The sequence below is a fragment of the Pan troglodytes genome, chromosome 6 (assembly GCF_028858775.2).
Source record: "Pan troglodytes isolate AG18354 chromosome 6, NHGRI_mPanTro3-v2.0_pri, whole genome shotgun sequence".
Lineage (NCBI taxonomy): Eukaryota > Metazoa > Chordata > Mammalia > Primates > Hominidae > Pan > Pan troglodytes.
This window is the reverse complement of record NC_072404.2, coordinates 33839984-33860096: the sequence shown is the minus strand read 5'-3', so window position 1 is coordinate 33860096 and position 20113 is coordinate 33839984. Positions and strand designations below refer to the sequence as shown.

The 20113-nt window shown below is 38.6% G+C and overlaps 1 protein-coding gene and 1 long non-coding RNA gene across 2 annotated transcripts in view; one reads left to right on the top strand and one right to left on the bottom strand.

The window, feature by feature from the left end:
- The window catches only part of JAZF1 (JAZF zinc finger 1), a 350631-nt gene that overhangs the window by 120999 nt on the left and 209519 nt on the right, over nt 1-20113 (top strand). The gene's annotated exons all lie outside the window — the stretch shown is intronic.
- The window catches only part of LOC129144537 (uncharacterized), a 103994-nt gene that overhangs the window by 4429 nt on the left and 79452 nt on the right, over nt 1-20113 (bottom strand). The window contains exon 2 of the long non-coding RNA XR_008548961.2: nt 2059-2155. This is a non-coding gene — a long non-coding RNA (uncharacterized LOC129144537). The remainder of the gene's footprint in view (nt 1-2058; nt 2156-20113) is intronic.

The following is a 20113-nucleotide window of genomic DNA, read 5'->3' as shown; positions in this document are numbered from 1 at the left end:
TGTCAGTCAGGAGGTGATTACATATAACATATTACTTAGGAAGAAGGTAAAGAAATTAGTAATGTTTAGGTTTTGATACATTATATATAATTTCAGTCTTTTCAGAATAACCACTGAATTATATTAAATACAACTGGACAAATTATTCCAGTTAAGAGACAAAGATTATCAATCTGGATTTTAAAAAATGTTGGCAATGTGCTGCTTCCAAGAATCATCTTCACAACACACAAAGAAAAGTTGAAATGAAAAGTATGTAAAATTATATGCCAGGCAGAGTCCTACCAAAACAAACCTGGTAAATTAATAATGGAATTTAAGGCAAAAATATTATTAATTATAAAGAAGGTCCTAGCAGGTTCCATTTACCAGAAACATCAAACAATTCTAAATGTTTATGTACTTATTATGTTACTACTATCACCCCAAAATATATAAAGTCAAAATTATTGAAATCACAAGGAAAAATAAAACAGTCTTGTTATAATGGGGCAGATTTTAATTTCTTTGTCACTCTGTCTAATTGGTTTATCAAGCAGGCAAAAAAACAGTAACACAGTTAGTGTTAAGCTTGATGTGAAAAACGTATAAAGAAGGCTGCATCCAACATTTGAAGTGGCAGAGCATTTTAAGGGCATGTAAAATACTTAAGAAAATTGACTGCAATGAAAATATTTAAGAAAATTGCACTATAAAATCAGTAATAAAAACTAGAAGAAAACGCATATGTTTGGAAATTATGAAGCATGCATGCACGTAAGTCACAGGACAAAGCAGAGATTATGGGAAATGTAAAATATTTAGAAATAAATAGTAATGAAAATACATAGAATCTATGTTAAAACTTATGGGATATAGCTGAATAGTACTTAGAAATGTATTGAAGAAAGGCTGAACATTAATGAGATGAAAGCATCTATGCTATACTGTTCCCTGATCAAGTTGGTTAAACTAGGAACTGTGTTTCCCAGAATCTCCTTCCTTGTACAGGAAGGCCAAAAGATGAACTTGTAGGAGACTGGGGGGTAGAATCAGTGAAGCAGTGGCCTTGGTTCTCCAGAATGCTTCAGGGTGAGATGGGATGATGAACAGAAATAGAGGCAGGTGCAGGCAGGTTCTGGCTTGTCCTCATTTTCGTCCTCTCTGCATCTAGCTCTTCTTCCTCTGGCTGGCCACCCCAGGTTCTTTGCTGTGGACTCATAAAAAGTGAGCTTTCCTTAGACCTCTCTGTGCATCCCCCACTTTGTAGGTTCACTTTGGTGTATATGAGCCTGGCTTCTGAGTTCCTTGCATACAAACTCTGACTGGTCCTTCTGCTCCAGGGCTTCAGAAGGAGTGATTGGTGTCCCCACCAGGATCAGTACCACCGCCTTCACTTCCCCAGCCCCTCACACACTGGCAAAGTCTAATTGCTGTAAGCATTCCTCCTGTCACGTCACTGGTAATGGTTCTGCATCCCTGACTGGTACAGCATCCAGCCTCAGTTAGAAAAAATAACCACCTAAAAACCCCTCAGAAAATGGAAGGATATAATGAAACAAGAACTGGAATTAAGTGGAAAAAACTTTTTTACATTAGACAGGATCAAGAAAGCCAAAAGTTTGTTCTTTGAAAAGATGAATAGAGTTGACAAACCTCTGCCAAGATTGATCAAGGAAAACAAAAAGAGAAAAGCCATAAACAAATGATGTTAGTAACTGCAGTTAGGGCAGAGATTTAAATCTAATAAAAGAATATTTTGAACAAAATTTGGGGCCAATACATTTTAAATCTTAGACACAATGGGAAAATTCCTAACTTATTAAAACTGACTCAAAAGCTACAAAGACCTAAGTAGCTTATAACCATTAAAAATAGGAGTAAAAAAATCTCTTAAGTTGGGTGATGGGTCATGAAGATTCATTATAACATTCTCTTTACTTTCGTGTATGTTTGAAAAATCTCTGTAATAAAAAGTTAAAAATTAAAATCTTTTCATAGAGAAAACACCAGGCCCAGATGTTTTTATCACATAAGATGATTGAGGATTAAATGAGATAATACATATAAAGTACTTACAGAGTACTCGGCACAATATTAAGTGGTCAGTAGATCTTAGCTATTATCACTCTTAACATTCCTTGGGCTTGTTTGCAGGGTCTCTCTTCAACCTATACTGAGGTACAAAAGTAGAGTTTAAAATAGATAATCTCTGAAAACCTCATACAGGTAGAGGTTAAGGTCATAAAAGCATTTTTTATGTGCTTTTACAGTAGTCAGGCTGAAATCTTCCTTATATTACCAATTCATTTATTTAGCAAATTGTTTACTAAGGCGTGGGTTAAAGGTAAGATTCAGCCTAGCCCCTATCAGGTAAACCCTCTTTAATGTGCAGTAATTTCTGAACTTCAGTGATGAGGGTCACAGCATGATGGATAGCTAGGAACTTGCTTTAATCTTACTTTCTATTATGGAGAAATTCAGAAAAATAGCCAAAATTGTGTCATTGTTCAGGTGTTCCAGAATGAATGTATAGAATTAACGTTTTAGCATGCTCTAGAATAGCAGCTCAAAATCTTATCCCCTAAAGACACAAAACATTCTGATATATATGTATTCATAAAGGAGAGTACAGGCAGCCCTCAGTTTAAGAGATGCGTGGGTTCTGGAATATCGTTGTACCTTACTTAGTTCTTGAGTCATGGAGGTGAGGAGCTACAGACTTGGGAAAGGGTTTCAGGAGCAGGGGACAGGAGTGTGCATCAGGAATTGTTAGGATGAAGAAGACAAAGAGAAGGGTGGTATGCAGCCACACTGGAGATTGTAGAAGCAGCCTGAGCCCCAGCTGAGCATAAAGCCAGATAGCTCTCCTGATTTCATGAGCTGTGTTTGCTTTTAGTTTAATCCACTAGTTTAGCACTTGTGACATGGTGGACATGATTCTTAAGGAGGAAACGGTTTATAATGATTTCTTCTGTGAAATTTCATGCTCACACTCAGATAATACGTTCAGTCCAGCCTCAAGAATTTTTCTTATTTTGAGTGTGTGTGTGTGTGTGTGTGTGTGTAGTTGTTGAAATAGTTCAAGGAATGAAGCTGCCACGTGATGTTGCCCTTTGAGTCTTGTAGTTAATTTTTATATGGTAAAGACTTGTGCTCCCAGGAGTCCCATCTGACATGAGGCTGTTCTCTCCTGTCATGTACATGTGGTATGAACTGCCTCCTTTTGCTAATTAACTTGCTTCCTTTTATTAATTAGTGCTCATTTATACTTTAGTTTATTGCATGCTCCAGGTTTTTTTTTTTTTTTAGAGATACTCCCTAAATCATATTCCCCCACCCCTTTATTATCTACTCTTCAGTCACTCACTAGATATTTATGGAGCCCCTGCACTGTGAAGACCTGAGCTGGGTGCTTCAGAGGATACTGTGATGGGTAAGACACTGTCTCTGTTCACAATGAATGGAAAGCAGAAAGAGAGAACAGGCTACTGTGTAGCTGTAGTATCAGGCAGAAGATAAGCACCATAGTACAATGTTTTCTGAGAATTCAAAGGAAGAGGAGGTTGAATCCTGACTATCCTGAGCTGTGAGGCCTGAAACAAGTTACTTAACATCATCAAGCTTCAATTTCCCCATCTGGAATGTGGGGCTTATATTATACGTATTGCTTTGGTGTTTTCAGGAATAGAAATGATCTGTATTAAAGCACAGTGTGTGGGAAACAGGCTTTCCTTCAGGAAAGCTATTATCATCAAATCAGCAAATAATCGTTGTGCACCTACTATGTGCCAGCCGCTCTTCCAAGCCCAAGAGATACATTGGTGAATACAACAAAGAGCCTTGTCTTCGTGAAGCTTACATTGTATGTAGTAAATGATATTAAAACATTATTAATTATCAAATCCATAATAAACAAAGATCTCTTGCTGTTACTATTAGAGTATTCATTTGGAGGAAGCTGGAAAGGTATACATACGTATGTTTAACAGTCCAAGATGGAAATTTGGGGAGGGGTGGAGGTAGAGGAGAGGAAATCACACGCACCAAAGTGTGGGCTGGGAGATCTTCATAGGACGGGCTTAGGGAAGGCTGTTGAGGGGTGTTTTGGGCCAGGGCATGTGGCTAACCCTGGAGTGGGGAATGAGTGCCAGGCCAGGGAGTTTATAGACAGTGATAAACCATGGAGAGCCATCAGGGATTTTTACCCTGGAATATGACTTGATCAGAGTGGAACTTCAGGAATTTTAATGTGTTAGTGATGCAAAAAGGGGATGGGAGGGAGAGAGACTAGACTAGAAGTTGGAGACATCAGGTCATTGCAAAATTTGTTTTTTTTAAAAAAAAAAAAACACCTGAAAGGAATGAATTGGAGCCATCCTCTGTCATTTAGTAAGTCTATATTGGGAACTTTTAAAATTTAATTTCTCAAAGTCTTATTAACATGTAGTACACGAATTCTAAGTGTACTTGACTGATCTTTAACCATTGCATAGTTCATCTATAGCCCTGGTAAACACCATCCAGATCGAGATAGAGCACATTGCCAGCACCTATATTGAGAACTTTTACCTCAAAATGCAATGTGAGCGCCATGCACTGTAGCTTGTTTTAGGGAGGGATGGTGTGGGTAAGTCTATGAGGTAAATCCTACCTAGCGCCAGCCGTCTTTTCAGCTCTCCCGTCCATCTCCCTCCCCTTCCTTCCTGAGCAGCCAGTTGCTACATTAACCAGACAGCAGGAAGAAAGGCAGACTGTGTCTACCAGCGTCTGCACCTCTTCCTGCGTTAACTTTTTAAGTGGGATACACGAGGCACATTTACCCTAATGGCCTCGAGCATGAGAGAATCACATATTATACCAGGCCCTGGGTTTCCTAAAGGGAAATGGCAGAAATATTTACAAGTAGCTTTAGTGTGGCCAGAACATACCCAAACAGACCGCAAATAGAGATCCTGTCAGCAAGTGTACAAGGGGAGGCTTCACTGGGTCTAGGGGCATGACTAGGGAGCAAGGGCCCTAGGGTCAGTGTTTTTTGCCATTCTCCCTCTCAAAAGTAATTGTACAGTGTTCTCTTCGTATATAGGAAAGGACCCATTTTCGTTCCAGTGCTGGTGACTGCCTTGCCATACACTAGTTGAATATCCATGCATCAGTTGTTATAAAGGACAACTGGGATTGGTTAAATTTAAAAGGGTAGATTCTTTTTAAGTTGTATCTCTTCAACTTCTATAACTACTATGGGGTCAGTTTTATGCTAGAGCAAATAAGAGAGCCATCCTATTAATAGATAAATGGTATTGATTGAGCAAGAATGATGACTGAAAGTAGTGCTTTGTATATTTAAGTAGATATAGGATTATATGCTCTGTGGAAAATAGAATTTGAAGGTTTTGTTCTACTTCACTAATTGGTTCGAGGCACATTTACTTTTCAGAATGAAGATGGGAAGTTTATACTTGGGGAGGTATATATGCAAAGTGAGAAATAGACAAGGATTCCTACCCTAATTGAAGAAATTGAATTTTAATCCTGGAAGGAGCATAAAGACTAATGGCTTTCCTTTTTTCCTTTTCTTTTTGCTTTATTCAACAGTTTTTTAAAAAGATTGATGCAGAGCTGCTCGGGGTGTGAGGTGGGGTGGGAAAGGTGAGGATGGAAGGGTCCTGTGAGGCCCTCTAGCATCTTCTCAGTATGAGTGGATTCAGCCTGTGTCTTCTTAGCCCCCTCCAGTTCTTTCCATACCTTTCCACTCCTTTGCTCAAAAGCCAAGTGCCAGTGTTATGAAATTTAAGAAAAGCTATTTCATTTCAAACTCTTATTGGTTGAAATCTGTTATTGGGATCACAACATATTTTGGTTCTTTGGGATACTTTTTGCCATTAATAGGAGGTATGAAAATACTGTTTTATCTATTGTTTTCTTTTGCTATATAGTAGAATCAATTTCTTCAATTATTTCCTGAATACACTCCTGTAAAAGATTTCTTCCTCCTATCTGTGTAATTGTCATAGAATTGGCAAGGATGCAGAAAAATTGGAAAGCTTATGCATTGTTTATGGGAATTAAAAACAGTACAGCCATTATGGAAAACAGTTCCACAAAACATTATAGAAAACATGTTCCTCAAAAAACTGAAAATAGAATTACTGTGTGATTCACCAAACCCACTTTTGGGTATATATCCAAAATAATTCAAAGCAGGGTCTCAAAGAGATATTTGCACGCCGAAATTATTTACGCTATTATTTACAATAGCCAAGGAGTACAAGCAACCCAAGTATCCATCAGCAGATGAGTGGATTAAGAAAGTGTGGTGTGTAATTACAGTGGAATATCATGCAGATGTAATGAAGGAAATCCTATCACATGTTACAGTATGGTTAACCCTCAAGGACATTATGCTAGGCAAAATAAGTCAGTCTCAAAAGGACATGTACTATGAGTCAAAGCATATGATGTATCTAAAGTGGTCAAAATCATAGCAACAAAGTAGAAAAGCAGTTGTCAAAGGCTGGGGGGGGGCGGAAATTAATATTTAATTGTATAGAGTTTCCATTTTGCAAGATGGAAAATTCTAGAGATCTGTTGTACAACAATATGAACATACATAACACTGCTGAACTATATACTTAAAAGTGGTTAAGATGGTAAAATTTAATACTATATTTTTTACCACAATCAGAAAAAAAAAGCCAGTATCCATACTTGTCGCTGTTTCTTTGGGTGAAAATGATTCCTTATCTTTGTGGATGTCCTATATTCTAAAACTAGGATTCTTAGCTTGATTTTTGCAAGTTTTATTTTTACATCCTAGTTGATCAGCATATCAGGTAATCACAAGTAACACAAAGATACAAGTTGCTTTGCTCTGCTTAAGAAACTGAAGTGATTGGAGGTGTTATTTGTTTCTTTGTTTTAATTTGTTGAATACTTCTGCAATTCCTGTTGTGCCAGATGGCTTCATCTTTTTTATACATTGCTGGAGAAGCCACTTGTAGGTGAGGTCTTGAGTGTAGATTATCTGCTTTGCACTGAAGTAAAATGATGGGGTCAATAGGGATTGCTTTCTTCCAAAAGTTTTTATAGTAGATTTTTACACCTGCGTATCAATTATCAAATTAGCAAACTGACTCCAGAAACTCAAATAAAATGCAAGTGAAGGAGAGACAAAAAGCTATGTAATTTCCTTGGTACTATTCAACTTCTTAAGAGCAGAAGCACCCATTTTTTAATATGAGTAGTTTACAGCTACTCGTGGTTAAATGGTTTATAGGATTCTTTGTAACAAAAGGTGGTCTAATTACCAAGGAGGAGAGAATAATATACCCAGGTTATTTACAATGTGTGACTTACTTAAATTATGATCCTGTTAACTATACAAAAATGACAGAAAACAGAAACATCAGAGCAAATTAAACATTTTGGCTTTTCATTAATGATCTTGAGTATAGGAGGTGTGCACAAGGTTAATTTTTTTTTCCTTTAAACATCACATGAGGCCTGCCCTCAGAGTGAACCTGCAGTTTCAGATTTTATGCATTGGCTTCTAAACAGAAAAAAATGACAGTATTTTTTCTTTTCCACTAGGCCACACTAGAATGTTTAGTTTGTCAGTAAATCACTTTGTAAGGTTTCTAAAGCCCGTCTAAATCAATTTTAGGTGTGATTTCTTTCCTTGTGATTTCTGTTCTCTGAGTTACTAGTTGATTTTAATTGTTCTTATTTGCAGGCTTTAAATATTGATGGACTGTGTTATTTATAGCACTGTTTGGTGGCACTGACCTTTGTAGGGAGTTTGCATATGAACCCCAGGACATTTTTTTAGTGGGTAAGTGTGATGGGTGAGGCTTGTTGGGGAGACGCCTTGGTTATAAGTGAAACAGATGAGGGGTATGCAGAAGGAGCTGGAAAAATTAGGTTTCAGGAGCCAGTTTGCAGGAGACAATGCAGAACTTTACTAGATTAGAGCTGTTATTTATTGTAAGAATATTATCCTCACAGCCGGATGCGGTGGCTCAAGCCTGTAATCTTAGCACTTTGGGAGGCTGAGTGGGCAGGTCAAGAGATTTGAGACCATCCTGGCCAACATGGTGAAACCCCGTCACTACTAAAAATACAAAAAAATTAGCCAGGCGTGGTGGTGTGCACCTGTAATCCCAGCTACTTGGGAGGCTAAGACAGATCATGTGAACCCAGGAGGTGGAGGAAGCAGAGCTGAGATCGCACCACTGCACTCCACCCTGGCAACAGAGCAAGACTCCGTCTCAAAAAATAAAAATAAAAATAAAAAATTATACTCACTTAAAATACAGCAATAGTTTCTTTAAAAAAAACAGTTATAGTAGTAGACTTTTTTTTTTTTTTTTGAGATGGAGTCTTGCACTATCGCCTGGGCTGGAGTGCAGTGGCGCGATCTTGGCTGACTGCAACCTCCACCTCCCAGGTTCACGCGATTCTCCTGTCTCAGCCTCCCAGGTAGCTGGGATTACAGGTGCACACCACCACGCCTGGCTAATTTTTTGTATTTTTAGTAGTGACAGGATTTCATTATTTGGCCAGGCTGGTCTTGAACTCCTGACCTTGTGATCCGCCCACCTCGGCCTCCCAAAGTGCTGGGATTACAGGCATGAGCCACCACACCCGGCCATTGTAGTAGGCTTTAATATGCCTTTAGCAGAAATTGACCGAATCAATAACAAAAGAAAGCATATGTAAAATATTAATAACTCGATCAACAAGCATGACTTAATGAGAGTATTTGGAATTCTTGTTTTTAATCCAACAATAAGAGAATGCATATTCTTTTGAAGTACTTAGTGACACTTACAAAAACTGACAGAGACTAAGCCACAAAGAAAATCTCTGTACACTTCAAAAATTGGACACCATGCATAGTCTAAATTCTCCAAACGAGATACAGTGATAGTAGATGTTAGCCTTCCCAAATCTAACAACATGGACGTTTAAAAATACTATTCTTTATAACTGTTGTTGTTGTGGAATACAATTCATATAAGATAAAATAGACCCTACTAAAGTGTACAATTCAGGGGTTTTCTATTCACAGAGTTGTGCAGCCATCAACACTGTCTAAAATCAGGACATTTTCATCACCCCCAAAAGAAACTGTGTGCCCATCAGCAGTCGCTTCCCATTCACTTCTTTCTCCAACCCCTGGTAACCACTAGCCTACTTTCTGTCTCTATGGATTTGCCTTGCGACATAATAAAAATATAAATATATTGTTTTCTGCCCCTGATGCCTGGCACAGAGCTCCTAAAATCCTTGTAATTTTCTGAGCAATAGGGGTGCTAAATATATCTTTAATTCTAATATTTGGTCTTTGACCCCAGTTCCTGACACAGAGCTCCTCCATCTCATGGAATTTCCTGAGTGACAGGACTATCTGTTGTTCTAATGAGGCAACTCTTGGTGGGCTTCTGAATGGGGCTGGCCACCAGAAAGACCAAGCCATGGTTAGAAGGTTGGAGCTTTCAGCCGCACCTGCCAGCCTTAGGGAGGGGAGAGGAGCTGGAGATTAAATTCATAATCAATCATGCCGATGTGATGAAGCCTCCATAAAAATTCCTAAAGCATGGGGCTCTGAGAGCTTCTGGGGTGGTGAACATAGAAAGGTGCTGGGATGGTGGTGTGCTCAGAGAGGGCATGGAAGTTCTGTGCCTCTTTCCCATGGCTCGTCCAATGCCTCGCTTCCATTTGGCTGTTCCTGAGTTGTATCCTTTATAGTAAATGGGTAAATTTAAGTAAAGTGTTTCCCCTAATTCTGTGAACCATCCTAGCAAATAATTGAACCTGAAGAGCGCTTCCTATTTACCAGAACTTCCTGTTTACAGCCAGTTGTTCAGAAGCATAAGCAGCTACCTGGGCTTTCAATTGGCATCTGAAATAGGGACATTCTTGCAGGACTGAGCCCTTTACCTGTGGGAACTGACACTAACTATGATTAGTGTCATAATTGAATTGAATATATTGTAGGACACCAGTTGGTTTTTGCCAAGGATTAGAGAATTGCTTGGTGTAAGGGAAAAAACCCCACACATCTGGTGTCGGAAGTGAAGTATTGGAAGTAGGAGAATAGAAAGAAAGGGTTTCTGGCTGGGCGCAGTGGCTCACGCCTGTAATCCTAGCACTTTGGGAGGCTGAGGCAGATGGATTACCTGAGGTTGGGAGTTCAAGACCAGCCTGGACAGTATGGTGAAACCCTGTCTCTACTAAAAATACAAAAAATTAGCCAGTCGTGGTGGCGGGCACCTGTAATCCCAGCTACTCTGGAGACTGAGGCAGGAGAATCACTTGAACCCAGGAAGCGGAGGTTGTGGTGAGCCGACATCACACCACTGCACTCCAGCCTGGGCTACAGAGAAAGAATCCGTCAAAGAAAGAAAGAAAGAGAGAAAGAGAGAGAGAGGAAGGGAGGGAGGGGAGGGGAGGGGAGGAAGGGAGGGAGGGAAGGGGAGGGGAGGGGAAGGGAGGGAGGGAGGAAGGAAGGGAAGGAAGGAAGGGAAGGAAGGGAAGGGAGAAAGAAAAGGTTTCCTCATGCCTCTTCTGGACATTTCGTATAAATAGAAACATGGAGTATGGGGCCTTTGGTGTCTGGCTTCTTTTCCTTAGCATGTTTTCAGGAGTCATCAATGCTGTAACGTGTCAGTACTGGCTTCCTTTTTATGGCTCAGTAATATTCCATTGTATGGTTATACTACATTTTGTTTATCCATTCATCCATTGATGGACATTTGGGATGATTCTACCTTTTGGCTATTATGAATAATGCTGCTATGAACATTCATTTACAGGGTTTTGTGTGAGCATTTTTTATAACTCTTCAGTGAAAGAAGAAATCATAATGAAAATGACAAACTATTTAGAAGTTAATAAGAATGAGAGTACTTCATATAGGAACCCAGAAGTCTGGCCAAAGCAGTTCTCAGAGAACAAATTATAGTCTTAAAGACATTTATAAGAAAATTGGACAAGCTTTTTGCCAGCATTCCTGGCCTAAAAAATAGAAGAAACTTAGAAGTGCTGAAAATAAATGGACTAAGTATTCAAATCAATATTTGAGAAAAAGAGCAACTATTATAATAAAGCAAAAAGTCAACTAATTAAGTAATAGCTGTAAGTCCAGAAGTTATAGAAAACAAGATTAAAGGCAAAAACCTAATGGATTTGATAAAATAAAACTAATCTCTTTGAAAACGCTGATAAAATAGGAACACCTGGCAAGCTTACTTGAGGTTAAGAGGGAGATAGAACCAAAGGTTTGTAAAATTTTTCTATGTATCCATCTTTTAGAAATGAATTTGAAAATTACCAAAAATGACTCAAAAAGGAACATATGAATAGAAAGGAACCACAGAAGAAAGTTGGTCTTTCATCTGTCTATCCATCCATGCACCGTTCATTCTAACCAACAATCTAATTCTTTCTGAAAAGTAGCCAAATCTCCTTCCTCCTCAACGATACTAGGGACAGATTTTGTTATTTTACTGGTAATTTGTACACCTCCAAAGCATAGAGAAAGACAGAAGACATCGAGGCTTATTCTACAGACTGGTTTAACACTTGTTATCTAAACCAGACAAGAATATGATCAAGAAAACACGATACCATCTAATTTATCAACATAAGTGTAAACCAAGTACAGCAAAATACCAGAAAAATAATACTCCATGGTATTGTAAACTTAGCCTGGGAAAGCAAGGATAGTCCAATATTAGGAAATCAGTGTAATTTGCTTAGTTAATGGCATAAAAGGCCAAAATCCATATGAACATCTCCATATATGATAAATATCAGAAGCAATGGATTAGGAGAAATAAAGCTTCAGTAAAGTTGAAGAAAATGAATATTTTTTTCATCTCATATCAGTAACCATATATATAGTGTTATGGGAGGAAAGGGATACCTTTCACAATTGCATCACAATCTATAAAAATGTAAAAGTAAAATTAACAAAAAACGTCTATGAGATAAATGATAGAAATTTACTGAAGTATCTGGAAAGTGATATTGATAAATGGACATACATTTCACTCCTGGCTAGGAGCTCAGTATTATAAATTCTCTTCAAATTAATGTAACATTCCTGTGCAATTTCAATGAAATTCTAATAGAATTTCTTTTTACAACTTTAAAGTTTGTTTCTAAAGTTCATACAGGAGAATAAGTAAGCAAAAATATCAAAGAACTATTTTTAAGAAGAGAAATAATTAGAAGGAATATGCCCCACCAGATTTTAAAATATCCTATGGAGAATCCATAAAGAGATCCATGTGTACATGAGAATTTAATATATGATAAAGGTAACTTTCAACTCAGAATAGATGGGATATTTAATATATAGTGTTGAGTCAACTGGCAATCTCTTTGGGAAAATAGATATTTAAATCCCTAATTCATAACATAACTACATTTCAAATCTATAAAATTCTAGAAGAAAATATATTTTTATAGTCATGGAGAAGTCCTTTAAAAGCATGACAAGAAGCCCTGAAGTCTTAAAATGTTTAACAAATTCAATTTCATGAAATTATGGTGAAAGAGACCATAAACAACATTAAAATATGGAGGGCCAACTGGGAGAAAAATATGTGAAACATATGTAACAGAAAAAGCGTTAATATTCAAAATTTATACAGAGCTCCCACAAATCAGTAAGGAAAAGACAATGAAATAGATCAATGTTGGAAGGATGTGAACAACCACAGAAGAAATACAAATGACTATTTAACATATCAAAATACTTTCAGCTTCAGTTACAATCAGGGAAAACAAATATTGAAATCAGTTTTCATGTATCAGATTGCCAAAAATGAAAATGATTGGCAATGTCCAGCACTTGGGAAGTTGTGTCAAAAAGGACGCTCTTGGAACATTCTTTCTAGAAATGTAGATTTACATAGGCTATTTAGGAGGGTAACACCTATCCAAACTTAAACCATATTATTTTTGACCTAACAGTTCTGCTATACTGCAGACATTCATCATAATGATATTTATAATAGAGGAAAGTTTGGGACAGCCTAAATGTCCCTCAGTAAGGTAACAGATTAAATAAAATTTGGAGTATTCATTATATGTAATGGCATGCAGCCATCTGAAAAGAAGAAGCTAGTTTTCCATGGTTTGACACGGACAGGTGCCATATGTCAGCATAAGGGCTAACAAGCCAGGTCTGGAACTAGGTTTGTCATCTACCAGCTGGTTGACCTTGAGCAAGTTGCTTAACTTCTCTGCGCCTCAGTTTGCCCATCAGTAAAAATGGGGCTTTTTGTAGTACTTGGCTCCTAAAGATTTTGTAGAAACTAAAGAAATAATTCCTGTGTCATGCTGGACACAGCTGGAAGCACTGAATAAGAAACAGATACAAATATAACAAAAGCATTTACATATTTGCTCATACATTGAAAACATTAGAGAAGGAAACCTATCACAGTTCTTGTAGTAATTAACCTAGGAAGGTGTATTGGGAGATTAAGGATACTCACTTTTTAACTTTACACTTCTATATGGCTTTCTTAAATTGTTTAATGGTTTTCCACTTTTAAAAAATTTGCAAATGCTATTTTGTAATTTTTAAGGCCAGTAAAATGCTTTTAAACAAGGAATAAAAACAGGCCAGGCACAGTGGCTCATTCCTGTAATCCCAGCACTTTGGGAGGCCAAGTTAGGAGGATCACTTGAGGCCAGGAGTTCAAGACCAGCCTGGGCAACACAGTGAGACCGTGTGTCTACAAAAAGTAAAATTAGCGGGACATGGTATAGCATGCCTGTAGTCTTCATTACTTGGGAGTCTGAGGTAGGCAGATCGCTTGAGCCCAGGAGTTCAAGGCTTTAGTGAGCTATGAGCATGTCACTATACTCCAAACTTGGCGACAGAGTGAGACCCTGTCTCTAAAAAACAAAAACAAAATTCTGCTGTGAAGTTCTTCTAATCCACACACTCATTGCGCTTTTAACAATTCTGTCTATCCTCTCTAGCCCACTAAACCAATAGATGTTTCTTACTCTGAATATAATCACTCCCCTTTGCCCTGGGTTTTGAATATAGCAGAAAATAAGCATAGTGGTGGAGAAATAGTTTAATCTCAGTTCAGCAGACCTTTTTCTCAAGTGTCCTTAGAAACTCTTCCCATTCCTGGCAGCTTCCCCTTCTTTTGCTATTCAGGTTGGGTTGAATTGGGTGAAGAAGAAAGCCCAGATACTGTCCGAAGAAAGCATATTTTGGATTTTGGGAAAATGGGCTTCAGGGCACTTAGCCATTCAGCAGCATTTCTGTAGACATACTCCTACCACTCATCCCCATCCCCACCCCCACCTCCTGCCCCTCACCTTCTTTGAAGAAGCAAAGCAAAAGAATTTCTTTTATGCCTCCCTAATTTTCACCTTCCTCCTGGCTTCCTCCCAGCCTTTTTCCTTCCTTCCTGCCTGCCCCTTAGGCTAGGCACTGGTCTCACCTCATTCAGAGTTTAAGAGGATGGTGACCCCTGGTGTCAAAATTTCATCTCTTTTAGGGTTGAACTCCTTCTCATTTGCTTTTCTGGTTGCTGGCAGCATTAAAGGAAAAGCTGAGAATAAAGTCCCAAGAGTACCATATTCCAAATGGGTTGGTGGTTAGTCTTTTGCTCCAGAGTGATTACAATGTCTCTCAATCTGTATCCTCCCCGCATCCCAGCAATTAGGTGGTGTGTAGACACCTAGGAATTCTCTGATGATTATAACCTTTTTCATTGTAACTGTCACACTGTTAGTATCACCAGTAAATGACATCGTTTTTCATTACTATAGCTGCCTCCAGCCATAGAATCAGAAAGGTCATTTTTAATTAAAAACTAAAGAAAAATACATTTTGTGGGATTTTTTATTCCTTACAAGAATAGGTTATTAGCTTTCTTTGTAACTCCCACTGTCTTGCTGAACTTTCAAAGAAGGTGGGCAGACTCTTAAAATTTTTGGCATATCGCCTCATCAGCTAGGACAGTGCAGACAGTTGGGAGGAAGGGGATCACTCATCCCTGTACCTGCTGTCTACTATGGGATGTCCAGTCCATAGGAACTGCAGCATCCCAGCAAATTATCTGTCAGATGCTAGAGCAGAGAAAATTGTATGATCATCGTCTTCATGCAGTTCCCATTTTGCAGGTGAAGACTTTGTTTGCTTGCCTTTGTTCAAGGTTCATAGCAAGCTGGGAATGGAGAAAGGAATGAGGAAGAGAGGAATGTTGAGAGGAAGGAAGGAAGGACAGATGGACACTTACTAGCTAAGAAGAGATGAGATATATTTTATGGTCTTCAGTGAGATGAGATATATTTGATGCATTTTTTTTTAGTAGAGGTGAAGTTCACATAGCGTACTATTCACCATTTAAACATTTTAAAGGGTACAATTTAATGGTTTTTAGTACATTTACAATAATGTACAACCATCAGCACTGTATAACTTCAGAACATTTTCATCACCCCAAAAGAAACCTCAAACCCATTAAGCAGTCTCTTCCTACTCCTCCCTCCCCCTCGCTCCTGGTAACCAGTAACCTGCTTTCTGCCTCTATGGATCTGCTTTTTCTGGATTTTTCCTCTAAGTTGAATCATACTATATCTGGCCTCTTGTGTCTTGTTTCTTTCGCTTAACATAATGTTTTCAAGGTTCATCCATATTGTAGCATGCATCAGTACATCTTTTTTTTTTATGGCTGAATAATATACCACTGTAAGAATATACTACATTTTGTTTACCCATTCATCAGTCAATGGACACTTGGGTTGTTTCCATTCTGGCTACTATGGATAATGCTGCTTTGAACATTTATGTTCAAGTCTTTGAACAATTGTATCCACTCCCTTGGGTATTTACCTAAGAGTGGAATTGCCCGTCATATGGTAATTCTACGTTTAACTTTGTGAGGATCTGCCAGTTTTCTACAACGGCTGTGTAATAATTTTAGAGCAATGTTTAACTCACAGTGTTTCTGAAAACAAACACCAACTCATGTATCCAGCCCTTGTCTAGGCCAGGAGAGCACAAATATGAATAAAAAGTAGCCCCCAAGAAAATGTTGGGGCCGTAAGGTGGGTGGAACATGCCGAGCTTAGGGGAGGGTAGTTCACGCTCTGGCTCTCAGAAGAGGCAACACTTGAGCCGAAAGATGGAGGTGATAGGTCACAGAAAAAAACAGACTCACAACAGTTGGCATTCTTGCAACCAAAGAGCTCATGTTCTTGGAGAAAGAGAGCTAGTGGTCCACCATTAACAAGCAGCCATCTTTTGTATAAGGCCATTGGCTCGCCAGTTTATTGGCTTCCTAGTACTCTACCTTGCCTCCTTATGTCACAGTTCATTGTTACAGACTTAGCTTCACCTGTTAATGTGAATCCTCATTCAGTATTCCCATATACTCCCTAGTGATGCTCAGATCATATGCATCTTTTGCAGCAGTTTCAAATCTATCTTACATTTTTGCAGGATCATAGTACCGCAGGAGACTGTCAGGTAGGCAAAGCACACGTACTTAGTGGAATACAGTCATACATCACTTAACAGTGGGAATACTTTCTGAGAAACTATGTTCTGAGAAATGCATTGTTAGGTGATTTCGTCATTACCTGAACATCATAAGAGTGTACTTACAAAAACCTATATGGTAGAGCCTGCTACACACCTAGGCTATATGCTATAGCCTATTGCTTCTAGGCTACAAACCCATATAGTATGTTACTGTACTGAATACTGTAGGTGATTATAACACAATGGTATTTGTGTATCTAAACATAGAAAAGGTACAGTAAAAATACAGCATTACAATCTTATGGGACCACCATCACATAAGTGTTCCATCATTGACCAAAATGTTGTTCTGCAGTACATGTCTATATGTTATAGTGCATAGGAGACAACCAAGACAACAATGTTTTGAAAACAATCCCTCCTGCCAAGCAGTTGGTTAAAGGACAGTTGTTACTTTGGTTTTTAACATAAATTAATTTGCTTTCTGCTTTGGCTTTAGTCTTCACATCTCCCCAGCCTTAACCCATCCATTCTTCAGCTGCTGCCATTTCCAGTGATCTTTCTAAAACTTGATCATGTCAGGAACCCAACTCCCCCCAGCTCCCCCTCAGACTCAGAATTCTTCTGTGCGTCTCCATTTCCTTCAGGGCAGTTGTCCCACTCTAGCAGGAACTCTAAGGTCTTTCTGAATGGAGCTGGCAGTAGTCTCCCCTTCCCTCCCCACACCCTGCACTGTAATCAGGTATGGCTACTTGTTCCACACATCACACTCCACCTTGCCTCTTTCTGTCACAGTTGACTCCATCTCTTTGAAATATTGTCACCATCTCTCAGCCCTCTTAACGAACTCCTATTGATCCTTCAAAACCTATCCTGTGTGCTTTCAGCACATTCTTCCTCTTGGTTGTCACTGTTTACTTCTGTGCTTCCCCAAGAGGACTGCCTCTTTTAGGCACCCAGGGCTTTATTTTCCTTGGGTGACCCCACCGTCTGTGACTGTACAGAGAATGTGTTTGAGGGCAGCACTTCATAGGATGATCTAGATCCTTGGTGCCCAGTTCGACTTGATCTCCTCCTACAGGAGTAGAAAGGAGCCATTCTTTGAAAGTCAAGCAGTTGTGGAAATGACTCCCTGCCAGTTTCTTAGAGAACTTAGTCATGAGTAGCATTTGTGGGTATGAGAAATACTGTTTCTGAGATACTCAAGATGAGTATCTCAGACAGCCGCATACAGGGGAATTCTCTGAAGATTTATTAATAAAAAGTAAGGTGGCCCTTTCCCAAATGTAGTCAAGGAGACTTGGAATCAAGATTGTTAACTCTGGTATGTATTATAGTCATAACCCATCAATGCAAATCATCTGAAGTATGTAGGTCTTGCCCTTAGGCTGATGAGGCTCAGACACAAACATGTCTTGGAAAGTAAAGAGGCACAAGAAGCGGTGATATCTCACTGGCTTCTGGAAGGCTGTGTCTTGGGAAGTAGATGTGGCCATGGAATTCTGTGCTGCCTCAGAAATTTGCATAGCAAGATGTCTAGTTTCATTTTTCCCATACCTTTTAAAAAATGTCACCTTTTTAAAAATAGCTTATTCCAAATTATAAACTATTTATCCATCTAAAATCAAGCTCAAAGCATCCCAAGCAAGGAGGTATAATCATTTGGGCAATCTGACTTGGAAAGAGGGTGAACTTCCCTCCCTCCACCGTCAGCAATATCAAATCATACACACTCGTGCACTCACACCCATGCAGACACGCACAGAACTGGGCTCAAACACACATTCTCCAGGTAAACAATAGTTATTTGTGTTGTGAACCACCCCTAGAAAGCCTTTTGCTCTTACGTTCTCCAAATACTCTCTCTGATTACACACATTTTAATTTTAAAAAATTTTTGCCACATATATCTAGGGCACCCATTTATATGCATTTCTGAAAGAATTTGTGTCTTTGAGAGCACACTGTGTTATCTATGTAATAGAAATAATCTCTGTGGTTTCTAGATGGGTCTTCTTCCTTTCCTTAATAGAACATTAAGGAACATAGTGTCTACTATGTTGAATTTTGGCCATATTAAATTAAATATTAGCCGATTAAATGGAATATCTAAAGTGATTCATGGGATAAAGCTTGTTAGAGAATTGTGGTCTTCTACCTTATGTCGCTGCAGTCACTGGCATCCATCTCTGAATTCCATTCCCAATTCTTCTCTTAACTCTGGGCAATCATGGAATTGCTGTACATTAGTGTTTTATCATACCATTCTTTTAAGTGGGTATCTAAAACTCCATATGTCCAAAATACAACTCTTGATCCCACCAAACACACTTCTACACCCCCACACCCTCATCTGCCGGGTGGCCTAGACTCTATGGCTGCCTTCCTCCTCCTCAAACCTGTCTGGCTCATTCCCACCTCCCCACTGTGGCACCGTGTATCCCTCTCTCTGAGATGTTTACCCCCAGACTTTGTGTAGCCAACTGCTGATCATTTAGGACTTGATATAAGTTCTTCCTCTTCACAGAGGCCTTCCCAGTCACTCTTGATTACATTACTCTTTAATTTTCTTTATTGTACTCATCTCTCTTCGATATTTTCTTACATATTTGTTGTTTGTTATTTTCCCATCTAGACTGTAAACTGCACAAGAACAGGACCTTGCTTGCCCCACTTGGAGCAGTATCTGCCTGGCACATAGTTGGCACTCAACAGATTCTTAAATGAGTGGGTGAATGAATGAATAAAAAAATGAAACTGGCTTTAGATTTTTTTAATGTGTTTAAAGGGCTCAAACATTATGTAAAATTGAAGACTTCTGACAGTTTAATTCATTTTTAATAAAAGTAAGGTTTTTCTTTCATGTGTAAAGAATACCCTTTAATAATACTTTAGGTTTGCATTATCTGGACTCTCAGCATTTTTTAATGTGTAGGAGTCTTCAGTTTGAGGACTTTGTGAAAGGCTAACTTTAATAACATCAGACCTGCCATTTCCACAGGGCTTAGAATAGATTCCAAAATGCCAGAGAAAATTAAATGCAAAAAAGCTCCAGTTAATTAATGTTTCAGAATAAATTAATGCTTTAGGCCTGACTTTAACTGACAAGTATAGTGAATTTCAAAGTTAAAACTGCCACCCTTTCCCCACGTCTGTATTTTGTGCTGTATTCAGTCATTCCAGTTATTTATATCCTTGGGGTGGGGGGAAGGAGACATATACACATTGAACTTTAAATTAAAGTAAGAAACACAATTGCACTGATTATTCTTAGGGGAATGGGTTTTAGCATTCCTCATAACTCTCTTTAGTTATGCGATAATTCCAAAATTTTCAGAGTTGAGAATGGGTCCTAAATATCTTTACTTGTCCCCAAGATGCTGTAACATACTGAAAAGAAAGGAAGCTAACATTTGTGTGTGTGGTGTGTTCCAGGGACTATCTTAGCTTCATATATCTCAGTAAGTCAGTTATAATATTGGTATTTGCATGGGGCAGGGGAGGCACGTTTTCATCTTGTTTGATTAATTTCTTACTTATTCTTGGATCTTAGACCATAGAAAAGAATTGGCAAAAACTTGTTACACTTCTTTCTGACTTTTTCTT